Genomic DNA, 22,363 nt, shown 5'->3' with positions numbered 1-22,363 from the left:
ACTTGACTCTTGTGTGGGTTTTTCTTTTGATCGTAAAAAAGAAACCTATCTTAATAAAGAAGCTTGGCTGGCATTCTATAGAGTGTAAACTTAATGGCACACCGACAGACTACACAAGTGAAATAATTTTTTCCTTTAATGGAAAAGATGGCAATATTCTATTCTACCTGTTTCATATACTTCATTTTTTTGTTTTATTTTTATTTTCCCTTCCAGGTGCAAAAGGTAAATACAGACTATAGGTCTCCAGTCGTTAACATATTAAGAAGAATTGTTTAATAAAAAAAAAAGTAGTTCCTTCGAGTTCTTGGTGAGTTTTGTGATGATATTAGCATAAGAAATCGGCATAGGTTGGCAAGATGGTCGAAGTAAAAATTGGAAGAAAATGAAAAAATTGAGGAATACAAAATCTCTCTTTTGATTTATTTGTCTATCAATGTATATATATATATATATATATATATATATGTTAGTTATAAGATGAATGATCGGAATCGGGAACTCAAAAAATTGAAACTTTTCGAAGTATTTTAATTTATAAACATGTGCATATTTTTTGATGCCAAAAATCATTTTAATTGTTTGTTTTTGATTAAAATTGAATTTCACTGATACTAATGATAAAATTTACTGATACATATTGATTGCAAACTACCAGCAAAACGAAAATCTTTGGATTATCTCCCCCTTAATGTGTGTTTTTGTTTACGTTTGTGAAAATATATTCATATAGTACATGTATTTTATGGTAATTCGAAAATTAAAAAATAATAAAACACTAACTCTAAAACTAAATATTTGGAAATTATAAAAAAATAATCATTTTATACATGATAAAGCTAGGGCGTTCGTTTATCATGTGCAAAATTATGTTTTTGTTTATAACATCGAATGGAAATCACATCTGACGAGTTGGTGAGAAAGGATATGTTTAGGAAAACATGAAATCATAAAATTGCCATCCCATTAACGAAACGGCTGTAATGAAGGTATCCAGAATGAAATAAACAAAACTTATTAAAAAGAAAAAATGTAAGTCTTTGAATTTCAACAAGGTTTTGTACTATACATGCTCTGCACCTATAAAATAGATACATTGAGCTTTACCCGAAATTAACGGTGATTTAGTTTTTATCATAAGTCTCAACCCGTTAAATGAAAACGGTATGCATTGAAATTAACAATATTTTAAAAATAAACATTTATAATATATATATATATATATATATATATATATATATATATATATATATATATATATATACATATATATATATAAACAGAGATTCACGGAAAGATACAAGCCTACATAAATGCATACGTCTATAAATCAAGCGTAACTGTATCTTAATTTAGAAACCATAAATTGCTACATCAAACTTTTATTCTTTTCGTTTACCTTTTTTCTTTATTTTTCCTTTAAGATCTTAGTGTACTGAAAAGAAAAATCAAGGTGTGTACTTTTGTATGTCCTTAAATAGAACAGAGCTAATTTTTTTCTCACTCCTAGGGGCATTAGTTAAGTTTGGGGATTGTTAAAGTGGGGACATTTAGACTGCATTATTTTACGCACACATGGAATGGTTACAATGGAAATGGATAAAGTTGAAAAAAAGGTGATAGTTAGCTGTGTAGGTTTGCGATGGGAATAACAACCATTTAATGTCTGAATCTCTAGAGAATAAGATTCATTCTTATGAAGACTATATTTTATTCTTAAGAACATATATAATATGTGTATATTTATGTATATACTTACGTATATATGTGTGTGTATATATGTATATACATATGTGTTTGTCTGTTTGTGTGTATATATGTATATACATATGTATATATGTGTGTGTAACGTACATATGTATATATATATATGTGCCTGTGTATATATTTATGTATGTGTGTGCATATATGTATATACATAGGCATATATATATGTATATATGCATATGTTTATGTGTGTATATATATATGCATATGTATATATATGTGTGTATATATATATATATATATGCATATATATATATGCCTGTATATATATATGCATATATATATGTCTGTATATATATATATATGCATATATATATGTCTATATATATATATATATATGCATATATATATATGTCTGTATATATATATATATATATATATATGCATATATATATGTCTGTATATATATATATGCATATATATATGTCTGTATATATATATGCATATATATATGTCTGTATATATATATGCATATATATATGTCTGTATATATATATATATATCATATATATATGTCTGTGTATATATATATATATGCATATATATATGTCTGTATATATATATGCATATATATATATGTCTGTATATATATATGCATATATATATGTCTGTATATATATATATGCATATATATATGTCTGTATATATATATATATATATCATATATATATGTCTGTGTATATATATATATATATGCATATATATATGTCTATATATATATATATATATATGCATATATATATGTCTGTATATATATATATGCATATATATATGTCTGTATATATATATATGCATATATATATGTCTGTATATATATATATGCATATATATATGTCTGTATATATATATATATATGCATATATATATGTCTGTATATATATATATATATGCATATATATGTGTCTGTGTATATATATATATATATATATATATATGCATATATATGTGTCTGTATATATATATATGCATATATATGTGTCTGTGTATATATATACATATGCATATATATGTGTCTGTGTATATATATATATGTATATATATATGTGTCTGTGTATGTATATATATATGCATATATATGTGTCTGTATATATATATATATATATATATATATGCATATATATGTGTATGTGTATATATATATACATATGCATATGTGTATGTGTATATATATATATACATATGCATATGTGTATGTGTATATATATATATACATATGCATATGTGTCTGTGTATATATATATATACATATGCATATATATGTGTCTGTGTATATATATATACATATGCATATATATGTGGCTGTGTATATATATATACATATGCATATATATGTGTCGGTGTATATATATATATATATATATATATATATATATATATATACATACATATGCATATATATGTGTCGGTGTATATATATATATATATATATATATATATACATATGCATATATATGTATGTGTATATATATATATATACATGCCTATATATGTGTCTGTGTATATATATATATATATATATATATATATATATATACATATGCATATATATGTGTCTGTGTATATATATATATATATACATATGCATATATATGTGTCTGTGTGTGTGTATATATATATATATATATATATACATATGCATATATGTGTCTGCGTATATATATATATATATGCATATATATGTGTCTGTGTGTATATATATATATATATATATACATATGTACATATATGTGTGTGTCTGTATGTATATATATTTATGTAAATATGTATGTCTATCTATATGCATGTTTATATATATGTATGTCTATGTGTGGGTGTGTCTGTATATGTAGGTACATATATATATATATGTGTGTGTGTCTGTATGTATGTACATATGTGTGTTGCAATCATCATGTCTGTATATGTATATGTGTGTGTCTGTGTATATGTATGTACATATGTATTTATGTGTGTGTCTGTGTATATCTATGTACATATGTATATATGTGTGTGTCTGTATATGTATATACATACGTATATATGTATGTATGCATATATATGTATATATATGTATGCATGCATATATATGTATATATATATGTATATGTGCGTGTTATATACATATATATATATATATATATATATATATATAGCATAATCCTGATTACATACCAGTTCTCGTCATATCACCAAAGTTAAGCAATGTTGAGCATAGTTAGTGATAGATCGGTTACTATTTAGGAATTCTATGTGCTCCCTGCTTATCTGGGCATTCTTTCAAGACGTCCTTAATCTCCACTGTCAATTAGTATTTAACAAGGAGAGGTGTTGTTGGAGATTAGGTAACTCTTCTCACAAGAAATGCCATGCTCAGGAACCCCATTTAGAGTGCGTATCCATAGCCTGTCAAGACTGAAGAAAGCTTGTATATGTACAATGTGATTGGAAAGTAACTTCATAAATAATATTACTGAAATATAATGCTGGCAAGAAATAAACAGCGGAGATGATTGGAGCGAGAATTGTGAGGCTGCCGTTTTATTTTTCCGTTAATTCATGCATTCGATGAGCGATATTTCTGACGATGTGAAAAATGCAGTTTTCTGGGCCAAGTGATGTTTAAATCGGTGATATCTGGAGATAATAAATCTCCTTGTAGCTTATAGCTTACATCACCATTTATCTTTCAGTCCATCTATTTAACCCTAACCTTCAAATAATTTTCGATTTTGAAAAATGTTTACTCATGAGTGATAAAATTAAATACAGATTCCTTGTGAAATCAGTTGGTGCAGTTTCCAAGCATCTTGAAAACCTAGTATCGAATGCTGGAACCCATATAAAATCCAAAATAAAATCTCATGCGGTACACTTCTTTACTACATTTATTTCTTGTAAAATTCATATTTCAGTAATAAATTACAAGTATTTACTAAAAGGGAGTCACATTCCAATCATGCTATATAATCTTGGTAAGGTTTGTATCTTTCAGTAAAAATCCAGAGAATATTAACTGTCTATAATCGTGCTCAATAATAGTTATTTATTTAAAGTAAATGGCTTTATTTTTAGTCGCATGACATGGCTACACATTTTCGAATGCGTTTCAGTCGTAGCTATTGTAAATTCAAATTCTTTGGAACAAAAACAAATAGGTCGGTTTAACATCTTCATAGGTTAGAGCCAAATTCAGGGATTGAATTGTCTGAAAACGGATAAAGGAGTAAACAAAAAGCATATATATATATATATATATATATATATATATATAATCTCTTATTTGTAGTATTACGAATTTTACTGGGTTTATATAATTCAGTAATCGTTTATATACGAATAAATTTTAAGCCAAAAAGAGATGACTTACTTTAACTATAAGCTACAAAATTATATTTCATAATTGAGATAGACTATTTGTTGCTATCAACCCATTCTTTGATGTTTTGGTTTTTGTTAAAATATATATATTCGGGTTATGCGAGAAAAACTAGAGTACTCAGTTATTTGTATAAGAGCGCATATATTTATAAATTTCAATTTATAAATATATATGTATATTAATATGTATAATAATATTCTTCTGTATTGGCTGAGACTATCAAAACCACGACAAGAATCTGTTACATTCAGTAGTATTGCTCTGCAGATTGAGTTTCCAGCGCTACTGTGAAACCGAAGGTATCGATCGATGATCATACTCCTGCATAATGTCAATTGAAATTATATACTGATAGCTGTGAGAATCGGCTTTTTAAAACACAGTTCAGTGTTTTGATTTGCATTTGTACACAGTGCTTTGTTTTCCCAGACAAAACTTTATATTAGATTTTACAAAATTAAGGTTAAATGGTAGTTTGCTTGAAGCAATGCTGGTAAAGCTATAATATATATTCGAACGAAATAAAGTCGTTGGAAATGCAAAAGAATAAAATCCCAAAAAACGGGGAGAGAGGTGTAGATTGTGAAAGAGAGTAAGACTTTTTAAACTGTATTATCGTCGTTAATATATTTTAAAAGATATGATGCAATTCATATTCTTTTGCTACAAATATGTCCGTTATAATTCAAATATAGATATGTAACTGAAATTTATGTATGACTGATTATATGTATTAATTAATTTAGGTTTTTCTATAATGTCTATAATTAAATGCTATGCACAACCGTTTTTTAAAAATTTCCAACGACATTTTCCGTTTCTGAAATGGAACAGGGGCATACATTTTATTACGTACAAAACTTTTTCAAATATTTGTAATATATATTTGTTTTGTTTTCTTAATTTCAATCAACCAGAGAAATTTTCACAATAAATACGAAACGTTGATGAACACATAACTTGATTTGTTCCTTTTTTTATTTCTCTATTTTGTCGAAATATACGCATATATATTTTATATTTGTTTATTTATTTTGCACACTGATACTGATATGCAGCATATAATGGATAGCTTTGCTGACTCCTGCACTGTCTTTGGTCTGAGAATCAGTCCATCTAAAACGAAGGTGATGTTCACTCCTGCACCGGGCCAGTCATATGTGGAGTTGAATAACATTGTCTGTGGTGCTAGACTGGGAGTAGTTGATTCATTTGTGTACCTTGGTAGTTCTCTGTCGAGGGATGGCTGTCTCGACACGGAAATCCACAGGCGAACTCAGAAGGCATCTGTAGCTTTTGGAAGGTTGGAGAAGAGAGTGTGGTCTGATCGTGGCATCACAGGTAGAACTAAGATATGCGTTTACAAGATCTGTGTGCTAACAACTCTGTTGTATTCATTAGAGACATGGACATTGCATCAAAGGCACATTAAATAGCTTGAACGATTTCACCAAAATTGCTTGAGACGTATCTTAAACATCAAGTGGCAAGCACAAGTACCCAATACCGAAGTCCTTATGAGAGCATGTTGCTCTAGTGTTGACACCCTTGTAATCAGATCTCACATGCGTTGGGTGGGCCACTTGGTTCGAATGAAAGATTGTAGGCTGCCAAAACAAATTTTTTACGGGGACCTGGAAAATGGCAAGCGCCCTCAACACAAACCTAGGAAGAGGTTCAGGGACTCTACAAAGAATAATTTGAAAATCTTACAAATCGACATCGACACATGGGAAGAACTTTCTCTGCAAAGGCCGAAGTGGTGAAAGCTTGTACATGAAAGATGTGATGCTCTAGAGAAAAGAAAGCAGGCTCACAGCAATCTGAAACGAGAGCTTTGCAAAGGTTTAATTGATGGTCTTAACCATGACACACAGAGCTGGAAATGCAACATTTGTGAACGAGAGCTTTTGTCAAAAGCTAGCTACGTCAACCACCTTGTCGCACAAAACTCCTGTTCAGGTCAACTTTATATCTATTAGTCCGGACCAAATGTGTATTTGTGTGTGTATATATATATATATATATATATATATATATATATATATATATATATATATATATATATATAATGAGTAAACGATTAATAAAACATGTTAAAACACTTTGAAAAAGAGTTAAAAACATATTTAATCTGAAAAGGAAACACTTGATAAGTGGATAGTCCTTAATTTGCGGAGTTTCGAAGAAATACTTTCCTTCTCATCATAAGGTAGGAATTAGCAAAATGCGGGATCGGATTTTGCATACAAACGTATTTGATGAAACAACAAGTAAGTTAAAGATCTTACTTGATAACAAAAAAGTGAAGCAGAGGAAATATGATGAAGAAAAAGGTGATTACACGTGAATGTATAGTCTAGTGAAAGATAAATAATCCAATGACTGTAAAATCCAAAAATATAACTTCAAGAAAGTTAATTGAATTTCCATTTGCGCATGTAAAATCCAAGGAAATCCCGTAATTGGAAAATGGTCCAAAATAATCCAAAGGCCGAAATTCATGGAATAATTCACAAATATGTACAAGGGAAAAAGGGGAAACTTCCAATAATATTTATAAAAGAAAAATAAGATATGCTTTTCACACTGCTGTCGAGACATAAATATAAAAAAATAAGACCAGGGAAGAAGAAAAGGAAAAAAATTAAATGGTGATAGAATTAAATATAAATTAGAAAAACAAATGTCAAAATGACCCATACAGGAAATGTTAAAAGGCGTGAAAAAATATATAGGGCAAAATAATATAGGGTTTATAAGTGTTTAAATCAAGATCTAAAGTAAGGTCAAGGAAGTTAACCTGTTTATAGTTAGTATTAACTTCTATTTTTAGGCCAAAATCTTTCATGTCCCTATGAATTGCCCTCCTAAACTGATCACATTTAACACTTGTGGCGCTTCTCACTATTATAAGCCCATCATCACGATATAAGCCTATGTGCCTTCCACCAATAGTGTTAGTTTTTGCTAAATTATAAGTGATATAAAGTCCAACGATATCTGTTGCTTCTGCAGAGTCCAGCGATCCCATTGATACCCCGAAAAAGTCGTTTTGCCCAATTTTAGCCCACTGTTCTCCATTATAGACTAGGACAGTTGTGCTGCATTTCATAATAATTTCAAAATCCTCATCGGAGGCATTGGTATGGGTCTTAGCAAATTCAATTGCTATAACTCCCACCCATGTTACATTCTAACTTTGTAAACGAAATAAGAAAATGTTTTTGTTTGAAATATCAGTTTTCAATGATAATTCTTAGCCTGAAGACATAATCCCCCAATGCGGGTGATTACAGAAACATGTATGCACATATGTAGCCATCAATGTTTGTATAAATAAATTTAATATATATATATATATATATATATATATATATATATATTCAGAATGTGAGAGATTATATAAAATAAATTCCACAGCCAAACAAGAGCTATTACAGTCAACAAACCGGCTCTTGTGGCTGCGACGTTGTTTGGCTGTGGAATTTATTATATATATATATAATAAAACTACTTCATTTACTCACACAAATTTATATACGAAAATATAAATTTATGCGTAAACTATAATTATTTACTTCAACAGTGCTCAATACGTAGGTAGAGTTAGTTAGTAAGTGATAAAATATATATGGCGATTAAGCTACACTGAATATTCCGGGTTTCAAATATTCAGTATAGCTTAATCACCATATATTCTGCGTTTCATTCTTAAGAATCCTAGAGTGGATGAAACGCGGAATATTCAGTGTAGCTTAATCGCCATATATATTTTATAACTTACTATATATATATATATATATATATATATATATATATATATATACAGCTTTGGTGAAAATTATGGAGCACAAATGAAAATTGAAATCGTGATTCAAACTTATATATATTTAAAGGTTAAGAATAGTGGAGTAAACATTAATAAATCTATTTTAACAACAATCAATATTTGGCATGTCTCTCTTTTGTCTTTATAACAGCTTGTATTCGTTTTTGCATATTATTGGCTAAATTGTTGCAGGTGGTAGGATCTATTTCTGTCACTCCTCATGAAGTTTGGCATCAATTTTTTTTTTTTTTTTTTTTTTTTGCACATTTCTGTATTCTCACTTTTTCCCTTGATGGGACCACAAAGTGTCAATGAGATTTAGGTCCGGGGATTGAGGGGGCTACTTCATCACTGTAATTCTTTTTTTCTCAAAACAACCTATTAAAACTGATGACGAATGGCATCGGGAATGGTCTTGTTGAAAATTTACATCACTTGGAATGTTATTATCAAATATTTTAGTATCATAGGTTTGGTAAAACTGGTCCAGCATGTTAGCATAAATTGTAGAGTTCATTCTGCCCTCACATGTGTACCACAGTCCAGTCCTGAAGAAGCCATTCAGCTCCAAACTATTATGCTTCCTCCCCAAAATCTATAAGTGTTTATATATATATATGTACATATGTGTATATAATTTTTTAACCTATTAAAAACGAGTAAAATTATAGCCCATTGAATTAAAATGAGTACTTTATGTGCATCGAATGGATACTTACTTCAACTCGATATAACAAATATCCATACAAACTTTCAACCAGATCAAATCAGTAGTTTCTGAGGAAAAATGAAACGGAATGACAAATTGATAGAAAAACAGACCAAGAGAAATATATATATATATATATATATATATATATATATATATATATATATATATATATATATAGCTGCATCTGACTTATATAACTTCCATAACTTTCAGACTTTTTATAGATGAGGCCTTTATATGTTGCCAGATGGAACTAATTTTTGGAGAAAAATGTTGGCATTTCTTTTAAATTATAATGAACTAAGCAAATACAGCAAAAAATTGATCTAATTCGAATCGAACGTGCCTGATGGATCACTATTTGGTTCTGATTATTGAGGGAAGTAAATCAGAGTAGATAAAAAAAAAAATTCGAATGATAGGCTATTTTTTAAACATGCACCAACGGTCAAAAAATAAAATAGCTATTCAGAATAAAATATTGATTTTGTTGGGCGTAAGCTACAGATAACAAAAGTCGAGGATCCACATGACTTAATTTTATGTATTAGAAGTTATTTTTAAGAGAGATTCGTTCTGTTCACTTCCATCTTGTAATCTTATCATTCTTTAAGAAAAAGTATTTGACTAATTGCTTTTAAAAAAGAGAGAGAAAAGCCTACGCGGATATATTTAGAAAAAGTGAGACAATAAAAATCAATATAAAAACTATCAGCTTCAAATAAAATCGATTAAAATTAAAACAAAAATAAACACAAAACAAAAACAAAAAAACAGAATCACAAGTAGAAGTGGATAGAATCGCAACATTCGATTTTACAAATATTTCTGTAACTTTAACATCAGCTTAAAGAGGTCTGACAGTGACTTGCAAGGAAATAGTTTTAAAAAGTACTGGTCTTCGAGCCGAAATACAATTGGCAAAATATTCAAATATTATCGACCCAAGTGTCTTATTGCTTCTGACAGCAGGACAGACGTAAGTTGTTGCGTAAAAGAATGTATTATTTACGGATGGTGAAAGTATTTAAGCTGTAGAGAAGTTTACTTATAGTGACCATATCATTTGAATGCAAGATGAAGTAGATGCTTGTACGATTGCAAAAATTAAGTACTGGTACTGATTGAAAGTATTTAGTTCTCTCCTACTGCAAGAACTGTGACACCAGTATGGAATGCGGGGTTGCGAATTTAGCGCCCCCGAGTAGGAGTACTCTGACCTGCAAAAAGTGTCTAAGCAACCCGGTCGGCATTTCTCGGTAAGGGCGCCTAAGGCGATTAGCAATGAACTAACCAGTTTTCAAAGAGAGAAGGCAAAACCTTGGAGGGTTGACCTAGAACTGCGTATGAAAAGCATGACACCACAATTAACAGGGAACAGATCATTACAGGAATGCTCTAATATCTGTGGATTTTGAGAGCTGAGGATAAGAATCCCGGAATCAGAATACTCATTTTTTTTTTACATAGAAGTCACTACTTATCACTTGTGGACAAGGGTTAAAGAGTGAACAGTAGTCCACGGGACAATATCAAAGTAATCGTTAGTAGTGTAAATTTGGTAAACTGGATTACTCAATGGTTCTTGTATTGTATTTCGCTAATTAAAAATAGTTTCTATATGAGGTGAGAACTTGTTCTTAGAAGCCCTATAAACAATCGTATTAGTGCTTGTCAATCAGAATAGCTGCAGCACCTCTTTTTGGTACACAAATAACAGACAGATCAAGAACATATATATATTAGCTGAACCTCCTCCTAATTCTGGCAAGGAATTTTTTTAACATCCATAAGTTTCAAGCTTTTAATAGATTATGCCTTTCCATGTTTCCAAAGGAAACGTATTTAAGGAGAAAAACCTTTCTTTCTCCTCTTAAATCATAATGAACAAAGAAAATACAAAAGTATCGACCAAAAGTATTTTTTTTCAATATTCTCAGAAATAAATTTCACAAAGTAAAATATATTCCTGCCAATGACGTAGTGTGAGAAAAATAGGGGGGGGGAACTAATTCGAATCCAGTATGTCTGATAGATTACTATTTTGTTCTGATTATGTCTGAAAACCTATCGGACTGGCGACTTTCATCGACATGTAGACATCTTTTACAGATGGCAACTTCCTTGCACCTGGATTCACGCTTAACTGTAATGATACATTACCAATCATGGATTTAATTCGTTCTAAATAATGCAAAGCTTAGCAAATTACTCAAAACTCAAAACGTTATACATAAGGCTATAATAATATTTGTCTCCCTTAGACAAGAACTCATAGCATTTTTCTTCTTTGTGCTTTACATATGAAACTTTTTTCGCCATGAACATATAATAACTTTATTATTATTACTACACTTCATTTTCTGTTTTTGGTTTGTGAATCTTTCTAGACAGGTAAATTTTATTTTTTTGTATTTCCATAGTTTCTTATTTTGGAACGTTCGATTTTTCCCATGTTAATAACAAACCCTTTGTCTAACTATTCCTGTAACTTTAACATCGACTTAAAGAGCTTTGACAGTGACATGTAAAGGAATCAGTTTGAAAAAGTATTGGTCTTTGAACTAAAATACACTTAGAAAGAATATTCAAATATTATCGACCCAAGTGTCTTTTTCTTGACAGCACGACAGACATAAGTTGTATAATATATTTCTGAAGGGCAAAGCTATTTAAGTTTTCTAAAAGTTTTCTTAATGATTTTTTGATCTCAATCCAGAATGACTAATTTGAAGGCTCATAAATGTCCTTTTTTTACTTGGAGTTCTTACATATAGTGTGCATTAAATAAGTTTCCAGACTTTTTTTAGAGGCATTTAAAATTGTAGTAGACTCTTTAAAATTCAGTATTTTATTGCTATACATTTTATTAGATGACCGACCAATTTTCATGAGTTCAGGTTCAAAGGAACAGCTATAGGAGGAATTAGAATACATCCTACTAAAACCTGAGTGTCAAAGCTAGTGAATTTCAAAAATACAATCGGGATGTAAAGACACTTTAGAAGAACGATAAGATTCCGTTTTAAATTTAGAAAAAATGACAACAACGTATGGAATTGTTCAGACTATATTTGGACCATCTTGCATGAATCAAGCATCAGTTTTTGAGTAACAGAAGATATTAAAGGAAAGCAGGGAGTCTGTGAAGGATGATGAGATTTGCACAAAGTTTGTCCCAAAGGTGCTCAGAAAATAAGTGCACAGTTTGATGTCAGTGTGGAAACTGTACACACGATTGTTCACGAGGAGTGAAATATGCATAAGATTTGCACAAAGTTTGTCCCAAAGGTGCTCAGAGAAGATCAGAAAGAAAAGACGTTGTCATAAGATAGTTGACCTGATCAATTCAGATCCCGCAGTTCTTGATACTCTGGTGACCTGTGATAAAAGCTGGATCTACTACTACGACTCGGAGACTAAGAGACAGAATTTCCAGTGGAAGCATGCTAGCTTTTCTAAACCCAAGATTGCTAGACAAAGCAAATCCACCCAAAAATTTATGATCATCCCTTTTTGACAGCATAAGCATAATTTACATGCACTGAGTTCCCACTGGACTGACAGTCAACAAGGAATACTATGTTGAGGTTTTAAGGGATATTAGGAAGAGATTCCATTAAAGAAGCCTGCACTTTTCAAATTGGATTAATGACATTTCCACCGGGACAATGCACTACAACTCCGTTCTTGTCACAAACTATTTGACCAAGGTGGGCATCTAGACAGTCCTCATCCTCCTTATACACTAGAGTTTACTCCCTGTGACTTTTGCTTAATCCCTAACCTCATTGAAAACGTATGAGACAATTGATATGCAGAGGCTGTGACAAATGCCATTGAAAAGCTCATGCAAGATGACTTCCATGGGGCCTTCCAGAAGTTGTATCCATTATTTTTATAACCAGAATTGATTTCTTTTTTTTTTTTACATAGGCATCACCACTTATCAAGGCCAAGAGTTAAAGAGTGTACAGTAGAAATTGGACAACATAGTAATCATTAGTAATGAAAATTTGGTAAATTTGATAACTTATATAGAACGGCTAATCAAGAACTTATTTACGTTAGACTTGAACACAACCATATCGTAGTCAGCCAGGAAGCAGGAAAACGGAAGACAATTCCACAGGCGTGCAGTTCTAAGAAAGAAGCTTTGTTCATGGAATCTACGTTTAGGTTTAGGCACAGATAAAGAGTGGGGGGATTATTGATAGTGTGTACAGCTAGACGAGTGTTTCTTGTGAAAGTTTGGCGAGGGGGGACCATAGACTGAAGCTCAGTCGAACACTTTCCATGAAAATAACGATACATCAAGACAAACTCGCAACATCTCTTCTGTGAGATAGAGGTTGCAAGGAAGAGAAAAGGACATCTCCTACGAGACTACGAAGTCTATTTTGAACTCTATCAAGGCAGGACAAGTCCTTTCTAGCAGCTCCTGCCCAGATGTGGCAACAGTATTCCATCCTTGGACGTACCTGGCTCTTATATAGATAGAGAATAGCATCAGCAGTGAGATATTTACAGGATCGATAGAAAGATCCCACCATTTTTCCAGCAGCCTTGGCAACAGATTTGATGTACGTGTTCCATTTAAGATCAGGAGTAATGGTTAAGCCCAGAAGCTTGTCAAAACTTGAGGCCTCCTGAAGACGAGAGCCAGTCATTTCAATTGATGCCAGATGTGGATCAGAATGTTGATGTAGTTTTATAATCAGCCTTTACTGCCTATAATTGCCATGTTTAAGATGGTGTCTTAGTCGCTTCTTTTAAGCTATCATTAATTTCTAAATATAACGTTTTCTTTTGTTTTTCGTTATTTTTTTTTATCAGACTAGTATAATAGAAATGAATTTAAAACTATTACTATTTCCTGTTAATTTCTGTTATGCTACCAGTAGTTTATAAGTTTGTTGGATAAATATTTTTCACACACAGACACATACATACATACATCTACTGTTTTATTAATATAGGTTTAGGTCGAAAATGCTCCAAAATGTTCAAGTTATCTAAAAGAAAATGATTATCCTGTCTCTAAATACGGTTGTTGGTGTCAGAACACATCATATTAGACTTCCGAGTGATGGCTTCATACAGAAATTAGAGTTTTGGGCATTCTGGTGCGAACCTAGTTCTCTGTCGGTATAAACTATGGGGATTGGAATTTCTGAAAGGACCACCTTCCAAGAGTTTACCTTCTCGCCCTTTGAGCTGGAATTACTTTATTGCTAATCACCTGAGACGCCCTCATCTGGGAATGCCAATGGAACTTCCCAAATAATTTTGATTCGACCATAGATCGTTTGCTCTAGAGCGCTGGTTTTAAATCCGACTTTCCGACCTTGTGTTACATCTTCCCACCGTGGGAGAGAAGTAAACATTCTTATACTACCCTATTATCATCTGTTCCCGCTGAGTAAAAGAGGAATCTTTCTAGACTGAGGCAATTTTTGCTTTTTTTGTCTCAATCCAGAGTGTCCTATTTTAGGAAATTGGACTTCCCCCATATTACAAACATTGATTTTTTTTTTTTTCAATTCACTAAACCTTCTGGGGAGGAAAATGAATAGGCACTCTCCATTGCATCAATGAACTTTCTCCACATGGACATAATTTATATTTAAAAAAAAAAAACTATGGAAATCGGCCTGTCTTCATGCACAATATGTCAGTGCAACAACTAACGTGATACCACCATCAGCATCAGGTACTTACCACGGCTTCAACTGTTTTGCACGATAGAATATATGTGCTGCAAAGAAGCATATGTGGGGGGGGGAACTTTTCACTTGTAATAATCAACTTAGATTATATTAGTTTATACCATTAGTAATGCCACGCATAGGAAAGTAACAAATATTAGAAGATAATGTCACTGTTAATGTTGTTTGCCACATAATTAGTTTTAATAATAATAATAATAATAATAATTAGAATTCTGTGGATATTTTATAACTATATTCTTACGAAAGACAAACGAATCTGCATAATTTGCAGAAGGATTATTAATGGACTTGCTATATTTATGGCCATGCTGTTTCCTCATTAAAAACAATTACGTGCTTTCATAATCTAATTTTTGCATCTACTTGTTTCTACTTCAAAAGGAATATTTGAAAGTAACTTACAAGAGAGATAAGGTAATGCCCATAATGGGAAGCAAAAAGGTTTTGTCCATATTGTCTGGCGTATTATCTGTATCTTGCCATTATTTAAAGCGAATGTAGTCGCATTTTATTTGCCCATACTGCATCAGAAATATAATTATTTATCAGTCAATAAATGTTCTTATAAATAAAACATAGAGTAGTTTTTGTCTGAAAATTTATATCATAAATCATAAATTTCCCTTTTATTTCTACCTATATGACATTCCATTTCGCGTCTTAAAAGCATAGGCTGCATGGTATAAGCTGGAGTCAGTATAAACTTTAAAGTTAACTGACAAGGCAGTTCTTTAGAGCAATGTTTAAAGTGCTACAACATGAACACTCGAAAAAAGATTGGAAAGAAAGCTAGAAGGCATGTACACCCGTATGGTACGAATAGTTAAATATATCTTGGCAAGATCATTCCACGAAGCAGCAACTTTATGGTAACCTACCAGCTATATCTACTACCATCATGGAGTGATGTCTATGATTTGCCGATCACTGCCAGAGAAGCAAGCAAGAGCTATTGAGAAATGTATTGCTGTGAACTTCACAACATTAGCGATGAGCATAGGAAGACTTAGATCCACGTACATCCAACAAATTGCACATGATGCACACTGTTATCCTGAAGATCTTTGGCAGTTGATGGAAGACAGGGAAATCTGGAGAAAGAGAATTAGAATGGGCAAGACAAGGAGCCCGACCAGATAGAGGGAGATAGATACAACATTCCCGGTTTTAGAGCTTAATGCTTTTTTATGAAAACAATAATCTGATATATAAATTAAAATAAGATTTTTCCACTATTTTATTTGCTAGAATTTGCATTTTTAATTAAAGATAGACAAAGCAATCTATTTCATAAGGCTTATTCACCAAATATATTATTCATATTCATGAAAAGAAGAAAAAAATTCAATCGATTTTAATATTTAATCCTGGTCAATATTTTATTTATTAGTTTAAATAAAAGAAGATGAAGAAGAAACAATATTTTTTTTTTAACTTTTAACTTCAGGTTGTTACTGTTTATGATAAAGTAAAAGTTTGTATAGCAGAAAATACAATATTTAAAACGTAGTTTTAGTAAATATTTAAAGTAATACTTTTTCAAAATATTAAATTTAGTGATGATAAATCAATGCTTTTGAATATCCTTTTTTCAAACATATTTCTCTACTATTATACAAAAAGAATTTTGTCTCTGTGTGTATGTGTGAGCAGTGGCGTAGCTAGAAGGGTTTGGGGGCGGTCCGCCCTTAGTTACAGCAAGAGTGGAGTTGCAATCAGGCTAAGGTGCGAAAATCGTCTGAAAATAGGATTTATTTATCAAATATTATGTAAAGTTTTTAAGTTTTTAATCTTTTCTAAAATATTAGAAACTCTTTAATTCTTTTTTTAATTATTAACTGAAGAATATTTTTGCCGATATTCTTGAAAACTCTAAACCCTGCATTTTTTGTAGTTTTTAATAGTACATTTGAAATCATTTGATGACACTCATTTCATTTTTTTTAACTGTGAAAAATAATTGGAAAAGGGATTAAGTGGTTATATATATATATATATAAGTGAACGTGTCTGTGTGTGTGTCTGTGTACATTTTCCTAGGCAATAACTCTGTCAATTTTAAGTCTCCAGACTCTAAATTTGATATATATGGTGCTGAGATTTGGTAAAATCTTTGTAATCCGTTTTCGGCCAGAAATTTGGCTGTTAAGGGGTGAAAGTGCAACGATTTTACCTTTGAGAACTCTACCAAACTCATCCGCCTATTTAGGGTCTAAACACTTGAAATTTTAGATATAGGTCCCTTGGACATGGATCTAACTTTATAACTTGATTTGAGCCCAAAAGAATAAATGTTAAGGGGTCATAATAGTGGTCAAAGTTAAAAAGATTGTCCGCTTTTTTTTTCTTTTGCTCAACATATACCTCCAAACACCCGGGCAACGCCGGGCTGAAATGCTAGTATATATATATATATATATATATATATATATATATATATATATATATATATATATATATATATATATGTGTGTGTGTGTGTGTGTGTTGTATCTAAGGGGGGGGCGATCCGGTTGGCAGCAAAGGAGGAGTGACACAATGTCAGTGAAGTGACATTTGAGCAGACTTCCCCAGGTGACGTTTACTTTAGCTACGCCATTATGTGTGAGATCGTTCTCTATGGACTCGAGAACGGCTGGATCAATTTTTCATAAAAGTTGTAAGCTATGTTTTTCATAAAAGTTGTAAGCCATGTTTTTCATAAAAGTTGTAAGCCATGTTTTTCATAAAAGTTGTAAGCCATGTTTTTCATAAAAGTTGTAAGCCATGTTTTTCATAAAAGTTGTAAGCCATGTTTTTCATAAAAGTTGTAAGCCATGTTTTTCATAAAAGTTGTAAGCCATGTTTTTCATAAAAGTTGTAAGCCATGTTTTTCATAAAAGTTGTAAGCCATGTTTTTCATAAAAGTTGTAAGCCATGTTTTTCATAAAAGTTGTAAGCCATGTTTTTCATAAAAGTTGTAAGCCATGTTTTTCATAAAAGTTGTAAGCCATGTTTAGTTTCAGAACAGTTTCCGATGGTTAGTTGTTCTATACAAGTCCTGGAGGTGGCTAGTTCTCAGTAGACAGTTCTTGAGTTGGAAGCCACAGAGCAAAACATTCTTCCTGTGGTGACACGGAGAAAACATATGCGAAGTTGCTACAGAAAAGGTTTAATTTTTATGGAGCAATTCTGGTTTCTGATTGATTGGTAGCAGAACGTGAATTAATTCGATTCGTCAGTTCCTAGCAACATCTCCCGACTGTCAGGGATCATGCCCCATTATAACTCAAAAATATTACAACAATTTCACACAAAAATACTTTATGTTCGTAACAGTGTTCTTGGGCATGTTTTGTATGGGAATATCTTCACTAAGTATCAAAAGTTAATAAACGAAATAATTCTTTAGAAGAAGGAAGAGGCGATTTTAACGAAAAATAACACCTTACACAGCCTAATACCACACAAGCCGAAAAGTCCGACATATAAAATCAACAGTAGGTTCTTTCATATGATAGCGGTGTGTTTGAAATTAATATTTCTCTTTAGAGCACAATTGAAGTATGATACTTGACTTTTGCATTTTAAGCTTTAATACCAGTCATTATATATAAAAAAAATAATTTAATAAATAGATTCTCTACAGTGCAATGTAGACTGCAATGTATTGTGGACTAAATCACTGCAGGGATGCATGTGAAGCTTCCTCGCGGTACACCGCGATGGGTACTCAACTAGAGTAGGCAATCAATCGATTTGATTTAAAAATGGTCGATTTCACCGATTTTGATGACAATAAAAATATTGTATTGTCATCATTATTCAATATTCGGCAACGTATGGTCTCTCTGCTAGTTATACTTTAAAAAAAGTGTGTATACTAAAGCGTGCTTATAAATAAAGCTGATTTTTTAGGCTACTAATAAAACGTTTTGTAAATAAACCATTATTTTTTAATTAAAAATTTACAAATGTTACAAAGGTGTGCATATGCCATATTGTTCAGTTCATGACTCAACCGGAAGTTGAAAAAAACAGTTTTGGGGCAAAATATGTCCTTTTAGTGATCGTTCATGTTTGCATGCTTCAAATCCATTTCATTCAACTAGGTTGATAAATTAAGAAGTTTTATAAAGTTTAACATTTTCTGAATTGTTTCAAAAGAGCACCTTGGCAACATAAAGCCATAAGTTGCCACTAATTGTGACATGGCTCTCCCCGCAAATCACTTCATCCAAATTGATCATTCATTATCAACAATGATTTCACATTATGTGATTTTACTTGAGTGTTAGATTCAACTTCATCATTATCATCATCATCATCATTATCAAAATGAGCCTATTACTCATTTAATGGTGACATCTCCGCAGATATGGTGCAGCCTTATCCAGATGTCAGTCCGTCATTTTTCTTTCTCAATAACATAATGACAGCACTTTACATGTACTTAGCCTTCATTATCAACCTGCAATGATAAAGAAAGACTTATTCGATCAAGACGCGCAATCGGAATAATATATACAAATTAATGACAAAGTTAGACTCACTTTCACATCGTCTTTAGTCTAAATCTTCGCCGTCCATTCATATCTGCTTACAGTTCATTATATGCGCATCTTGGTCTGATCATCGATTTCTTAACTTCATCTCTATTGCTTCAAACTTCGCATATCTTGTCATATTTCAACTTTGTATATCCTCTGTATGTCATTCTGTGGTTTAACACTTTATATACAAAGGGCGCGCATTAAATAACTCTTTATTCTCTTTAGTATGTAAGTTTTTGATACATATTTTATAATATAATTATGTGTACATGAAATAGTAAAAGAATATAAATATTTTTTACTTGTTTCACATAAGTATGTATATGCCGCAACATATAAAGGTTTATGTTAAAAAAATACAAAGTATATCTTGATTTGCTTCTGTATCAAGCACTTTTGCATTTACCTCATTAAAACTTCATTGGTAGATTCACCTCTGGAACATATTAACCTAGAATTTTATATATATATATATATATATATATATATATATATATATATATATATATATATATATATATATATATATATATATATATATATGGTACAATCACGTTGACACACCAGTTCTCGCCAGATCACCGAAGTTAAGCAACGTTGAGCCCGGCCAGTACCAGATGGGTGACCATTTGGGAAGGCTAGGCGCTGTATGTACCTTCTGGGAAGGTTGGACGTGGGGCGAGCACCCTCACCCTGTAAAAAAGAACTCCTCGCTACAAAACCATCTACAAAAAGTTGTAGATGGCCTATGCCTCTCCAGGGGCTCAAGGGCTATGGATATATATTTATATTTATATATATAGTCTAGGAAGTTTTAACCTTTTAAAACTATATGAAAAAAACGTAGTCCCTCATTGGAGAATTATTTTGCTTGTAAGTCAACTTGTGATGAAGCCATTGACACGTACGCAAGTGCACAATGAAAAAATAAACTGGGGGAAAAGTAAGAAAGAAAGTGACAAACTATTTCCTTCATCATTTATATAATGTGACTAAAAGGGAGAACCGACGTTGCCCGGGATTGAATAATGATCAACGAATGTTTCACTCTCCCATGTTTTTATTGTCATTGAAATCTGTACAATCGTTCATTTTTTCAATCAAATTGATTGATTGCCTGCGCTAGTTGGGTACCCATCGCGGTGTACCAGGAGGAAGCTTCACATGCCTCCCTGCAGTGACTTAGTCCACAATACCTTTTAGTGTACATTGCATTGAAGAGAACCTACTGTTGACTTTATAAAAATGAATTTCTGTATATATATATATATATATATATATATATATATATATATAATGACTTGAATGGTTTAAAATTCAAATGTCCATTGTTATGCTTCAATTGTGCTCTAAAGAGAAACATTCATTTCGTACACACCTCTGTCATATCAAAGAACCTACTGTTGATTTTATACGCCGGGCCTTTCGGCATGTGTGGTATAAAATCTTCTCAAATGTACGTGTGATTTTAGGGTGTGTAAGATGTTAACTTTGATGAAAATCGCTTGTTCCTTCTTTCTTCGAATTATTTCGATTATCGATCCTTATCAAAGACATTCCAATTCAAAATCTATCTAAAAACACAGTGAGGCACATAAAATATCTTCGTGTGAAATTTCATAAAAATCATCCCAGCTTTTTTCGAGTCCATAGGGAGCGAATTCACACACAAAGAAAGTTCCTGCTGTATAATAGTAAATTAATATAAAGCATTCCTTTCTTCTCTCTCCCTTTCTCTCTCTACCTAAAACTAAAAAAAACTTCCATGAACAGTTTTTTTTTCCAAAGAACTGCCCATTTGTGGAATACAATACCTAGAGGTTGCTTTCCAGCTGATTACAATATACTCGTTTTAAAGATCAAGGTAAATAAATTCTTGTCTACCTGCTCTCTTAATAACCAAATTTTGTCCAATCATTATGGTGCTGTCTCTGTCCAGCTGAGACTCATTTAATTCTTATCCTTGAGTAGCCTTTGAGTCTTGATAAGCGGTAACTCCTCAAATGATTTATTGGTCCCCCAACAAAAGTAGGATGGACCTGTAAATTCACCCTTGTCCGTTCTTCCGTTCGTCCGTCCACACTTTTCTCAATAACTACGCCTTTGATTTTTTTGAAATTTTGCACAAACATTAAAGATGATATGAGTAAAATGTAACAGAATGAATTTTCCGGGAAAACTCCGGTTGCGCCTCCTACACGTCCCGTTCGGGTTAAAATGGCTAAAATTGACACATTTGTGCTTATTGAAATAAAATTAATGCCTTGGATTTTATAAAACTTTCTGAAAAGTTGTAACTAACTGACTTCTATATAATTTTGTTTGTCTATTCTTTGTGATAACTTTTGGGTGTGCAGAAGGGACTGTTTCAGGACTAATAAAAACACTCCATTTTTGGTCTATTTCACCATATTTATCCAAATTTTTTTG

General features: G+C 31.5%; 1 protein-coding gene and 1 pseudogene across 1 annotated transcript in view; both read left to right on the top strand.

The window, feature by feature from the left end:
- LOC145269267 (uncharacterized) overlaps window positions 1-22,363 on the top strand; it is a 700,568-nt gene that overhangs the window by 154,457 nt on the left and 523,748 nt on the right. The window lies entirely within an intron of this gene.
- On the top strand, window positions 20,471-20,587 carry LOC145273635 (5S ribosomal RNA; annotated as a pseudogene).

Source organism: Euprymna scolopes, chromosome 4, assembly GCF_053919585.1.
Source record: "Euprymna scolopes isolate OS-2025 chromosome 4, ASM5391958v1, whole genome shotgun sequence".
Taxonomy (NCBI): Eukaryota; Metazoa; Mollusca; class Cephalopoda; order Sepiida; family Sepiolidae; genus Euprymna; species Euprymna scolopes.
Note: the sequence above shows the minus strand (reverse complement) of the source record. Positions and strands in the feature narration are given on the sequence as shown.